This window comes from Giraffa tippelskirchi, chromosome 1, assembly GCF_054371585.1.
Source record: "Giraffa tippelskirchi isolate mGirTip1 chromosome 1, T2T-mGirTip1v1.2.pri, whole genome shotgun sequence".
In the NCBI taxonomy this organism is placed as follows: Eukaryota; Metazoa; Chordata; class Mammalia; order Artiodactyla; family Giraffidae; genus Giraffa; species Giraffa tippelskirchi.
The window spans coordinates 107,516,380-107,529,943 of NC_137275.1; the positions used below are offsets into that span (position 1 = coordinate 107,516,380).

The 13,564-nt window shown below is 39.6% G+C and overlaps 1 protein-coding gene and 1 pseudogene across 5 annotated transcripts in view; one reads left to right on the forward strand and one right to left on the reverse strand.

Moving 5' to 3' along the window:
- The window catches only part of LOC145506668 (uncharacterized), a 95,923-nt gene that overhangs the window by 20,154 nt on the left and 62,205 nt on the right, over positions 1–13,564 (forward strand). The gene's annotated exons all lie outside the window — the stretch shown is intronic.
- On the reverse strand, positions 5,176–6,749 carry LOC145506457 (olfactory receptor 4C15-like; annotated as a pseudogene). The gene has a single exon (XR_014053945.1). The product of XR_014053945.1 is annotated as an olfactory receptor 4C15-like (transcript).

The window sequence follows — 13,564 nt, forward strand, 5'->3', positions numbered from 1 at the left end:
ACACTGAGGCTAGAACTAGAAAGGGATGTTACTATGTAGCCTCTCTCTCAGCATTCACCCTACATCTCATATAAAATACCAAATTCTAATCATCACATGGATTGCATCTTAGAAAAGAGAAATCATGAGTCATGAGAGAAGGATAGCAATTGATCTCTTAAATTTCTGTCCTGACTCCAAAATCAAGTGCATTAAACTGCATGCTGAGGCTAATATTAAAGTAAAAAATAAATAAATAAATAAATAAATAAAGATCTAACTGGATAATAGTGAAGAGGAGGAAAGAAGCAGACTAGTGTAGTCAGAACAGGAGAGAGGAGTGATCAGGTACCAGGGGAAGAATAGTCGGAGATGGGATATAGAAAGAGATAGAGTGGGAAGGAGAGCAAACATCTTAGAGAAAGTAGTTTTATCTAAGATTTCATCCCACAGTTCAGCTTCTTTCTTCCTGAACAACCACGCCATCACTTACCCCCATTAAAGAGAGATTGTTGTTGTGTGTTAAAACAAGGATTGTCAAGGATCTTGAAAACCCAGGTGTGTAGAAAGTGGAGCCCGATTTAATACTCTGTCCCAGAAGCATCAGCACTGACCATAGACTTTGGACCAGGAGCTCCCCAAGACAGAAACTTAGATCAGTGTTTAGGGCTCAGATGGCAAAGAATCCGCCTGCAATACAGGAGACCTGGGTGCAATCCCTGGATTGGGAAGATATCTTGGAAGAGTGCAACCCTCTCCAGTATTGTTGCCTGGAGAATCTCATGGACAGAGGAGCCTGGCAGGCTACAGTCCATGGGGTCACAAAGAGTCAGACATGACTGAGAGACTAAGCACAGCACAGAAGAAAATATTTCAGACAGATTGAGAAAATTGCCTCTTTTCTTACAACCAAACAGATGACTTCCAACAGAGTGTATTTTTCATATCTTCAACTTTCATTTACTTAGAAGGTGAATTGTGTGAAGCTTGAATAAAACACACAAATGATACTTCAATGAGATTTATCATTGCCTTCTATCACAAGTGATGATGGGATATAAAGAGTTTATGGAGAAGGGAACTCTTCATGTAGCTATAATTCAGACAGCTCCTTCCTGGAAACACTGGGTCAGACAGAACAGCAACGTCTGTATTGGAGCAGAGAGAATGCTCTGAAAATGGAGTGAATTTCTTAATTCGGCTCTTGGAAACTTAATTGGAGTAAATTTTCTTACAGTCTGAGAAATAAATGCCTCTGCAGCCAGCTTCCTTCCCACTGTATCTCTCTCTTTTTTTTTTTTTTTGAAAAATCATGAGGCTAACTGTTTTATTTTTACTGTACTTGATATTTATAGAAATTCACACAAAAGTTTGCAAATGCTTAAGGTAGGCTTTAAGCCTCAGGAGCTCCAAGGAAACTATTTCTTCGAAACCAGTCCCAAGTGATATGCAACAAGCTACCTAGCTCAAACAGTCCAAGGGCAAAATCAAGCCTTGGGGACAATTGGTTAAACTTCAACTCATATGACTTGATATGAGGCAATTCTATTCTCTTCCCCATAAACTTTCCTTAAGTCCATCTCTTCTAGAGGCCTGGAAGTCTTTGAAGGCAGTTGAAAGCCCATAGATGAAATATGTGTGGTTAGCTACTCTTATTTGTGTTATATCAAAGTGTGAACTGGTTTCCCTGGTGGCTCAGATGGTAAAGCACCTGCCTGAAATGTGGGAGAGCAGGGTTCGATCCCTGGGTCTGGAAGATCCTCTGGAGAAGGAAATGGCAAGCCACTGCAGTACCCTTGCCTGGAAAATCCCATGGACAGAGGAGCCAGGTAGGCTACAGTCCATGAGGTCACAAAAGAGTGGACATGACCGAGAGACATCACTTTCACTTTCAAACTGTGAATTATATTTATCATCACTATCAAAGAGCTAAAGTCAGCAATAATTACAGTTCTTTGACAAATCTGAAATATTAATATGTGAATGTTTTTCTTTCTATTGTTTATTTATTTATGTTTTAAATAGAGTTGATTTACAATGTTTTGTAATTTTCAGTTGTACAGCAGATACATTCAATTCAGTTCAGATGATCAGTCGTGTCTGACTCTTTGCGGCCCCACGAACCACAGCACGCCAGGCCTCCCTGTCCACCACCAACTTATGAGTTCCCCCAAACACATGTCCATTGAGTCGGTGATGCCATCCAACCATCTCATCCTCTATCGTCCCATTCTTCTCTTGCCCTCAATCCTTCCCAACATCAAGGTCTTTTCAAATGAGTCAGCTCTTCACATCAGGTGACCAAAGTATTGGAGTTTCAGCTTCAACATCGGCCTACCAGTGAACACCCAGGACCGATCTCCTTTAGGATGGACTGGTTAGATCTCCTTGCAGTCCAAGGGACTCTCGAAAGTCTTCTCCAACATCACACTTCAAAAGCATCATCTATCTCTTTGGCGCTCAGCTTTCTTTAGAGTCCAACTCTCACATCCATACATGACTACTGGAAAAACCATAGCCTTGACTAGACAGACCTTTGCAGACAAAGTAATGTCTCTGCTTTTTGATATGCTGTCTGGTTTGGTCATATTCTGGTTTGGTCATATTGGTCATTGGTGATATTCGTTTGGTCATAACTTTCCTTCCAGAGAGTAAGCGTCTTTTAATTTCATGGCTGCAATCACCTTCTGCAGTGATTTTGGAGCCCAGAAAAATAAGTCTGACACTGTTTCCACTGTTTCCCCATCTATTTCCCATGAAGTGATGGGATCGGATGCCATGATCTTAGTTTTCTGAATGTTGAGCTTTAAGCCAACTTTTTCACTCTCCTCTCTCACTTTCATCAAGAGGCTCTTTAGTTCTTCATTTTCTGCCATAAGGATGGTGTCATCTGTATACCTGAGGTTATTGATATTTCTCCTGGCAATCTTGATTCCAGCTTGTGCTTCCTGCAGCCCAGCATTTCTCATGATGTACTCTGAATATAAGTTAAATAAGCAGAGTGACAGTATACAGCCTTGACGTCCTCCTTTTCCTGTTTGGAACCAGTCTGTTGTTCCATGTCCTGTTCTAACTGTTGCTTCCTGACTTGCATACAGGTTTCTCAAGAGGCAGGTCAGGTGGTCTGGTGTTCCCATCTCTTTCAGGATTTTCCACAGTTTATTGTGATCCACACAATCAAAGGCTTTGGCATAGTCAATAAAGCAGAAGCAGATATTCTTTTGGAACTCTCTTGCTTTTTCAATGATCCATCGGATGTTGGCAATTTGATCTCTGGTTCATCCGCCTTTTCTGAAACCAGCTTGAACATCTGGAAGTTCATGGTTCACGTATTGCTGAAGCCTGGCTTGGAGAATTTTAAGCATTATTTACTAGCGTGTGAGATGAGTGCAATTATGCGGTAGTTTGAACATTTTTGGCATTGCCTTTCTTGGAATTGAAATGAAAACTGACCTTTTCCAGTCCTGTGGCCACTGCTGAGTTTTGCAAATTTGCTGGCATTTTTTTTCACATTTTATTATTATATATATATATATATATTTTTAAATATTTTTTAACTTTACAATATTGTATTTGTTTTGCTATACATTGTCATGAATCCACCATGGGTGTACATGTTTTTCCCTTCCAGAACCCACCTCCCACATCCCTCCCCATCCCATCCCTCCGGGTCGTCCTCAAAAAACTGGAAATAGAACTGCCATATGACCCAACAATCCCACTGCTGGGCATACACACTGAGGAAACTAGAATTGAAAGAGACACGTGTACCCCAGTGTTCATTGCAGCACTGTTTATAATAGCCGGGACATGGAAGCAGCCTAGATGCCCATCAGCAGATGAATGGATAAGGAAGCTGTGGTACATATACACAATGGAATATTATTCAGCCATTAAAAAGAATACATTCGAATCAGTTCTAATGAGATGGATGAAACTGGAGCCTATTATACAGAGTGAAGTAAGCCAGAAAGAAAAACACCAATACAGTATACTAACACATATATGTGGTATTTAGTTAACTGGTAAAGATAACCCTGTATGCGAGACATCAAAAGAGACACAGACAAATAGAACAGTATTATGGACTCTATGGGAGAGAGTGAGGGCGGGGTGATATGGGAGAATGGCATTGAAGTATGTAAATTAGCATATGGGAAATGAATCTCCAGTCCAGGTTCAATGCATGATACCGGGCTCTCGGGGCTGGTTCTGGCATATTGAGTGCAGCACTTTCACAGCATCATCTTTCAGGATTTGAAACAGCTCAACTGGAATTCCATCACCTCCCCTAGCTTTGTTCGTAGTGATGGTTCCTAAGGCCCACTTGACTTCAGATTCTAGGATGTCTGGCTCTAGGTGAGTGATCACACCATTATAATTATTTGGGTCATGAAGATCTTTTTTGTACAGGTCTTCTGTGTATTCTTGCCACCTCTTCTTAATATCTTCTGCTTCTGTTAGGTCCATACAATTTCTGTCCTTTATTGAGCCCATCTTTGCATGAAATGTTCCCTTGGTATCTCTAATTTTCTTGAAGAGATCTCTAGTCTTTCCCATTCTATCGTTTTCCTCTATTTCTTTGCACTGATCACTGAAGAAGGCTTTCTTATCTCTCCATGCTATTGTTTGGAACTCTGCATTTAAATGGGTATATCGTTCATTTTCTCCTTTGCTTTTTGCTTCCCTTATTTTCAAAGCTATTTGTAAGGCCTCTTCAGACAGCCATTTTGCTTTTTTGCATTTCTTTTTCTTGGGGATGGTCTTGATTCCTGTCTCCTGTACAATGTTGTGAACCTCCATTGATAGTTCATCAGGCACTATGAGATATAGTTCTATGAGATCTAGGCCATTAAATCTATTTCTCACTTCAACTGTATAATCATAAGATATTTGATTTAGGTCATGCTTGAATTGTCTAGTGGTTTAGCAGATACATTAGGTTGGACAAAATCTTCATTGATATATATATATATATACACACATACACACACACACACACACACACATACATATTTATGTATGCAAAATCTAATCTCTAAGACAATTTTTTCTTCCCTCCAGAAATATTTTCCAAAATATCAAATGAGTTGCAAGAAGTGAGTGGAGAAGGAAATGGCACCCCACTCCAGTGTTTTTGCCTGGAGAATCTCGGGGACAGGGGAACCTGGTGTGCTGCCGTCTATGGGGTTGCACAGAGTCGGACACGACTGATGTGACTTAACAGCAGCAGCAGCAGCAGCAGCAATAAGTGAGAATAATTTTTTCATTCTTTTTTGACTTCTAAATTCTAAGTGAGCGTAAAATTCAAGTCTTCTTAATTTTCATTTGAGGCTATTGAATTGCCAAATCAGAGTTCATAAGTGATCTAAGAATGAAAACTAAATTATTTCCTGGAACTTATGCTATTTTTTATAATATTGCATTACTTTACCCCCGGTCAAACAATGTTCATCCATATAAGATTTTTGTCTGATTAGATAATTTGAATTTTTTACTCAACTTTAAATGTTTTATTTTTCATTAGAAACTACCATTATCCTATTCCACACTTTCCTCATGGCACTTTTCACTTAAAGAAGTGAATAAAGATTCCTGAAAGTGTAAATCAAAGGGTTTATCAAGGGAGTTAGGATGGTGTAAAATATGGCTACCATTTTGTCAAAGGGTAAAGAATATGAAGGTCATACATACATAAATATGCACGGGATAAAGAACAAAACCACAACAGCAATGTGAGATCCTCAGTTGGAGAGGGCTTTCTTCTGCCCTTCAGAGCTATGTATTCTCAGAGACAGCAGGATGACCCCATAGGAGACAAGCAACAAGGAGAAGATTAAGATGCCAAAAAACCCACTGTTGGTGACTACCAAAAGGCCAAAGATGTGAGTGTCAGCGCAGGCAAGCTCCAGCAGTGGGTACAAGTCACACATGAAGTGATCGATGACGTTGGGGCCACAGAAGAGCAGCTGGAAAGTGAAGAAAATCTGTATCATGGAATGCAGGAAGACCCCTGTCCAGACTACCGCCATCAGAAGGACACAGAGTCTACGGTTCATGATAGAAGAATAGTGCAAGGGTTTGCAGATAGCCACATAGCGGTCATAGGCATGGCGCTGAGGACAATCACCTCCACCCCAGCAAAGAAGTGTTCAGCAAAGAGCTGGGTCATGAAGCCTTCGAAAGAAGTGGTTTTCCTCCAAAGGAGAGAGTCCACAATCATCTTTGGGACAATGACAGAGGAGAAGCATGCATCCAGGAAGGACAGAAAAGCCAGGAAGAAGTACATGGGGGAGCCACAGAGTGCTGGGCTGCTACTGATGGTCATCACAATTAGCAAGTTGTCCCCGACAGTTGCACTGTAAATGAACAAAAAAACAACAAATATTATTTTCTGCATGGTTGGATTCTGTGAAAGCCCCAGGAGGACAAACTCAGTTACGAAGCTTTGGTTTTGCATAATTTCCAAGGAAAAGGTGAAAGGTACCACAGTGAGCATGTAGAATCTAGTTAGAGAAAAAGACAAATGTCAGACCGGTTTTGGGAGTCATCATAGTCATCAACAAATTGGTGCATCCATGTGAAAAATTGACTTATGTTCTTGTGCTTGCTTTTTCATTGAGAACACAAAGCTAGAAATGTGTTGAAGGTGGTAGGAGGATATCAGGAAGAATTGAAGTTTAGATAAATTGTTAAATGTTTTAAGACAGAGCTTCAATGTAGGAGAAGGGTAGGGATCCATCTGGGGTGGGGATAAGAAATCGTTATTATATCAACTGCTAACTCTGGTCATATGTTAATAGTAGTGGTTTCCTGGAGTGAACTGTGAGAAGAGTTCTGAAGCTACATCCATGATCTGAGGAAAGGAAAAGAGCAGTTTATTGGTCATGCCTGCCATGTGCATGGATGGGAGAAGGGGAAGTTGCATGCCATCCATGATCAGGTGACTCCCTTATCTCCAGGTAGAAGGAAAAATTAGACAAAACTGGAGTAGTGCTTGGATCATGGCTATACTCCAAATTATTTCCTTAAAGTCTAAAAAAAAAAATGAGACTTTAAAGTCAACAAATTCATTATTCAGAAAAAAAAAAAAAGAAATATCACCTTGCTGTAGACCAATACATAATAAATATGCGTGTGTTAAGTTGGCTTTCTTTTCACTCATTATTTTAAAACAAGAATGCTGCTGCGGCTGCTGCTGCTGCTGCTAAGTCGCTTCAGTCATGTCCAACTCTGTGCGACCCCATAGATGGCAGCCCACCAGACTCCCCCGTCCCTGGGATTCTCCAGGCAAGAATACTGAAGTGGGTTGCCATTTCCTTCTCCAATGCACGAAAGTGAAAAGTGAAAGTGAAGTCGCTCAGTCGTGTCCGACTCTTCGCGACCCCATGGACTGCAGCCTACCAGGCTCCTCTGTCCTTGGGATTTTCCAGGCAAGAGTACTGAAGTGGGGTGCCACTGCCTTCTCCGAAAACAAGAATAGAAGCTGACAAAAATAAGTAATACCTACTAATATGTACTGTTATGATGACTAAGTTAAATAATGTAAGGAAGCAGTTGTTCAGAGTTAAGTGGCTAGGAAACAGTCCACGTTAGATCTTATTACCCAGTTTTACTGGTAGGAAGCCCATGCTTAAACAGATAAAATTAAAGAAATAACAGATACTGGCTCTGGAGTTTTAACCCAGAAACTTTGACTTCAGCATGGAAGTGACTGACTCTATAGGGAAAGAAGCAAAAATTTTTCTAGCAAGAGCAGGAGGGGCTTCTCTCGAGTCTCCATTCACTGTAGAGGTTATAACCTGATTCCTCTGTTCATGTTTGACTGATGCTTCTTGATGAATGACACAGAGCCAGTGATGTAGAATCAGAAGGTAATGACCAGATTATTTACAGATACAAACTGACAGTAACCACAGAGGTAAGGAATAGAAACAGAATGCTGACTATAGCCAGAGCCTGAGGCTTTATTAATTGCTAAGTATTTATTCAAGGTGACTCAATCAGATCAAGCAGTACTCACAAGTGTGTGTCTGTTGACTTACTTACAGTATGACTTACTGTAGTGTAGGGATATTCACATATAACATCCCTACCCATTTCATACGATTATAATGAGGGTCAAATTGGAAAATGTGAAATTGCTGCTTATGATAAAATGCTCTTACTGATTTTAGTGACTCTTCTCTCACTTAAAAAAGCAAACAGGTTACCCACATAAAGCTTTTCCATTACTCATCCAGATATTACTCCAACTTTTGACTTCATTTCTTATAGCAAGACACAGCTTTGAAGAATGACTGTCCTTTGTTGCTGTTTAGTTGTTCAGTTATGTCTGACTCTTTGTGATCCCATGGACTGTAGCCTGTCAGGCTCCTCTGTTCATAGGATTTCCCACACAAGAACCTCGGAGTGGGTTGTCATTTCCTTCTCCAGGGGATCTTCCCTATGCAGGGATTGAACCCGTGTCTCCTGCATTGGCAGGTGGATTCTTTACTGATAAACAACCAGGGAAATATGATTGTGTCCTTCCCTGTATATATGAGAAATTCATGAGTCAAGTGGCAAGTGAGTGTGTGTGTGTGTGTGTGTGTGTGTGTGTGTGTGTGTGTACATACACATACTATCTATGCTTGTTATATAGGGAAGTAAAAGAATAATTGGGCTTTCTGAAAGAATTAAAAATGAGTTGATTTTTATGAATGACACTGACAGCTAACAAAAATTATTGAAAATATGAATAAAACTAGCAAATATACAGACGTATATACAACACGTCTTTTTACTTACTTTAAAACAAATTGTTTCCAGGGTACTAGGCATTCCTAAACAGCGTCTGTACTCTGAACTCCATATTCAGGTATGTCATCAAGCAAACAAGAGCATGAGAAAAACCTTATAAGATCATTGGATCAGTTAATGACTATATATTAAAGAGTAAAAACTATCAATATATGCAGAGACACTGAAATGAAATAAAGACACCAGGTCCAGATTCATAGAGACCTAGGTCCAAATCCAAGCTCTTGTACTAAGTTATATTATGTGGTGAGAAAAGTTACTTAAAATTCTCAAGAGCTCAGATTCTATTCTGTAATGATGTATAATAACAATACCTATTGATAAGATTCTTAGAAGAATCAGATAAGGCAATATTGATATTCATAAAACCATTAATGCAGTTAGATGCACTGGAGAAAATTGCCATCAGTGAGAAAAAGCTTCCAGAGCCTTTGACACAGAGCAGAAATGACAATCCTTTAACTCCTAATTTCTGCTTTACCATGATCTAGGCTTACAAATATCTTTACTCATCCTTTTACATATTCACAAATATAAAATAGTTTTATTGGTTACCACAATGGAGATACGGTATCATTTAAATTTGCAACAATTTTAAGTCTTTAATAATCCCTGAATACAATTTTATAGTCTTAAGACCCTCATGTGTGCGTGTGTGGGTGCTAAGTTGCTTCAGTTGTGTCCAACTTTTTGTGGCCTTATGGACTGTAACCTGCCAGGCCCCTCTGTCCATGGGATTCTCCAGGCAAGAATTTTGGAATGGATTGTTGTGCCCTTCTCCAAGGGATCTTGCCGACCCAGGGATCAAACTTTCATCCCTTCTATCTCCTGGATTTGCAGGCAGATTCTTTACCATTAGCATCACCTAGGAAGCCCAAATCCTCAGGTGTCCACTTCTTTTACAGGTAGTGTCACTGTACAAAGGAAATCAAATAATACAAACAGTGGAGAGAAAGAGCAAGGCTCTGTATTAATCTAACAAGTAATTCTCAGGCTCTGTACTTCCCTAATCTGAGAAGTTTCTAAGAAATACTATTTTAGAATCAAATGCTCATTAAATACGAACAAATCAAAATGCTCTTTTTTTTATTTTTTATTTTTTACTTTTTTTTATTTTTATTTTTTTTAAAAATTTATTTAATTTTAGTTGGGGGCTAATTACTTTACAATATTGTAATAGTTTTTGCCATACATTGACATGAATCAGCCATGGGTTTACATGTGTTCCCCTTCCTGGACCCCCCACCCACCTCCCTCCCCATCCCATCCTTCTGGATCATCCCATTGCCCCGGCCCTGAGCCGTTGTCACATGCATCGAACATGGAATGGTGTTCTGTTTCACATATGATAATATACATGTTTCAATGCTATTCTCCCAGAACGTCCCACCCTCACCTTCTCCCTCAGAGTCCATAAAATTGTTCCATGCATCTGTGTCTCTTATTCTGTCTCGCATGTAGGGTTATCGTTACCATCTTTCAAATTCCATATATATGCATTAGTATACTGTATTGTTGTTTTTCTTTCTGGCTTACTTCACTCTGTATAATGGGCTCCAGTTTCATCCATCTCAGTAGAACCGATTCAAATGTATTTTTTTTAATGGCTGAGTAATATTCCATTGTGTATATGTACCACAGCTTCCTTATCCATTCATGTGCTGATGGACATCTAGGTTGCTTCCATGTCTTGGCTATTGTAAACAGTGCTGCGATGAACATTGGGGTACACGCGTCTCTTTCAATTCTGGTTTCCTCGGTGTATATGCCCAGCAGTGGGATTGCTGGGTCATATGGCAGTTCTATTCCCAGTTTTTTAAGGAATCTCCACACTGTTCTCCACAGTGGCTGTACTAGTTTGCATTCCCACCAACAGTGTAAGAGGGTTCCCTTTTCTCCACACCCTCTCCAGCATTTATTGCGTGTAGACTCATTAAATACGAACAAATCAAAATGCTCTTTTTTTTAGATAAAAGGAATTTCCAAAATTCCTGTTAAAACTTAGGCAATAGAGAGGACAGTGTCCTCAGAGTTTATGATCACAAGGTTTATGATTAGAAAGTATTTAAAAGGTAATTAAACATACTGTGTTGTCCTGGATTGACCCCTAGAACAGAAAAGTGATAGAAGTGGAAAAGTTAGTGAAACGTGATTAAAATCTTGTGCTTCTTTAAGAGTAATATACTCAATGTTCATTCCACAGTCTTGACAAATATACTATTAGTAATGTTAAATGATATTTATTAGGGGAAATAATTGAGGAGTAGACAGAAGCTCCGTATTATCTTGGCAACTTTTCTATTAATCCAAAATTATTCCAAAATGAAAAGTTAATTAAAATAATATAATAATTGTTCAGTTTCCAATATAAAAATCTAGAAGCTACAGATTTATAGTCATGTGTCACTGAAGAAACCAGAAGCTTCTGAGTCCTCTCCGATAAAATAGAGTACCATTTGTTCAAGCTGTTGACCTGTGAGAGTCAAATAAGACAGTTACTATGAATTGCTTTGTAATGTATAGTTCAAAAGGAAGATGTGGAATATTGATGTAAACTTTATTTTTTTTAATAGTGTTTATACATACAAAGTGCACTGAAGGATCTATCATAAGAATAAAACAGATTTCTAAGTCAGGTTTTTAAAAAAACGGTGTCTTCTAAATTGCAATGAAACAGCTTCATTCATATTATCTAATTGGGAAATGTTTTAGCAAATACGTTTAGAGTCATAAAAATGACTATATTTTTTATACAAGTAACCCCAACACTAAAAATTATTCTAAGAGTGAAATAAAGTGATGTAAGATCTTCACAACCCAGATAATCACGATGGTGTGATCACTCACCTAGAGCCAGACATCCTGGAATGTGAAGTCAAGTGGGCCTTAGAAAGTATCACTACGAACAAAGCTAGTGGAGGTGATGGAATTCCAGTTGAGCTATTTCAAATCCTGAAAGATGATGCTGTGAAAGTGCTACACTCAATATGCCAGCAAATTGGGAAAACTCAGCAGTGACCACAGGACTGGAAAAGGTCAGTTTTTGTTCCAATCCCAAAGAAAGGCAATGCCAAAGGATGCTCAAACTACTGCACAATTGCACTCATCTCACATGCTAGTAAAGGAGTGCTCAAAATTCTCCAAGCCAGGCTTCAGCAATACGTGAACCATGAACTTCCAGATGTTCAAGCTGGTTTTAGAAAAGGCAGAGGAACCAGAGATCAAATTGCCAATATCCGCTGGATCATCGAAAAAGCAAGAGAGTTCCAGAAAAACACCTATTTCTGCTTTATTGACTATGCCAAAGCCTTTGACTGTGTGGATCACAATAAACTGTGGAAAATTCTGAAAGAGATGGGAATACCAGACCATCTGACCTGTCTCTTGAGAAACCTGTATGCAGGTCAGGAAGCAACAGTTAGAACTGGACATGAAACACCAAACTGGTTCCAAATAGGAAAAGGAGTACGTCAAGGCTGTATATTGTCACTCTGCTGATTTAACTTATATGCAGAGTACATCATGAGAAACGCTGGGCTGGAAGAAACACAAGCTGGAATCAAGATTGCCGAGAGAAATATCAATAACCTCAGATATGCAGATGACACCACCCTTATGGCAGAAAGTGAAGAAGAACTAAAGAGCCTCTTGATGAAAGTGAAAGAGGAGAGTGAAAAAGTTGGCTTAAAGCTCAATGTTCAGAAAACTAAGATCCTGGCATCTAGTCCCATCACTTCATGGGAAATAGATGGGGAAACAGTGGAAACAGTGTCAGACTTGATTTTTGGGGGCTCCAAAATCACTGCTGATGGTGACTGCAGCCATGAAATTAAAAGATGCTTACTCCTTGGAAGGAAGGTTATTGCCAACCTAGATAGCATATTTAAAAGCAGAGACATTACTTTGCCAACAAAAGTCCATCTAGTCAAGGCTATGGATTTTCCAGTGGTCATGTATGGATGTGAGAGTTGGATGGTGAGGAAAGCGGAGCGCCGCAGAATTGATGCTTTTGAACTGTGGTGTTGGAGAAGACTCTTGAGAGTCCCTTGGACTGCAAGGAGATCCAATCAATCCATCCTAAAGGAGATCAGTCCTGGGTGTTCATTGGAAAGACTGATGTTGCAGCTGAAACTCCAATACTTTGGCCACCTCATGTGAAGAGTTGACTCATTGGAAAAGACCCTAATGCTGGGTAGGATTGGGGGCAGGGGGAGAAGGGGACGACAGAGGATGAGATGGTTGGATGGCATAACCGACTCGATGGACATGGGTTTGGGTAGACTCCTGGAGTTGGTGATGGACAGAGAGGCCTGGCGTGCTGCAGTTCATGGGGTCGCAAAGAGTCGGACACGACTGAGCGACTGAACTGAACTGAACTGAATGCCTCCGTGACAATCTTCACAATGTGGCCAGTGGTCAGATCATTGTTTTGATGTTTTCACGTCATGACAGGAGGAGTTCTGTGAAGTGAGATGAATATAGAAATCCAACTCTAACAGACTTCATATTCTTTTTTACTTTATTGAGTTTCATTTCCCTCTTGCATACAATGGAGTGAAACTCGATCAACTAATACCTGTCCCTACGATAAGAGAGTTAAAGTTTGAAAAGAACCTGTCAAAATGTATGTCTCACGTTGGCTTTCAACACTAGTGAACTCACTTCAGTCTCTTAATGCCTAAAATTTTCACCAAATGAAAATTTCATGTTAAAACAAAATATCCTTATACACCAGATCCAGACATTCTATCTCATTAACTTTTTAGGAGAAATGTAACTATGC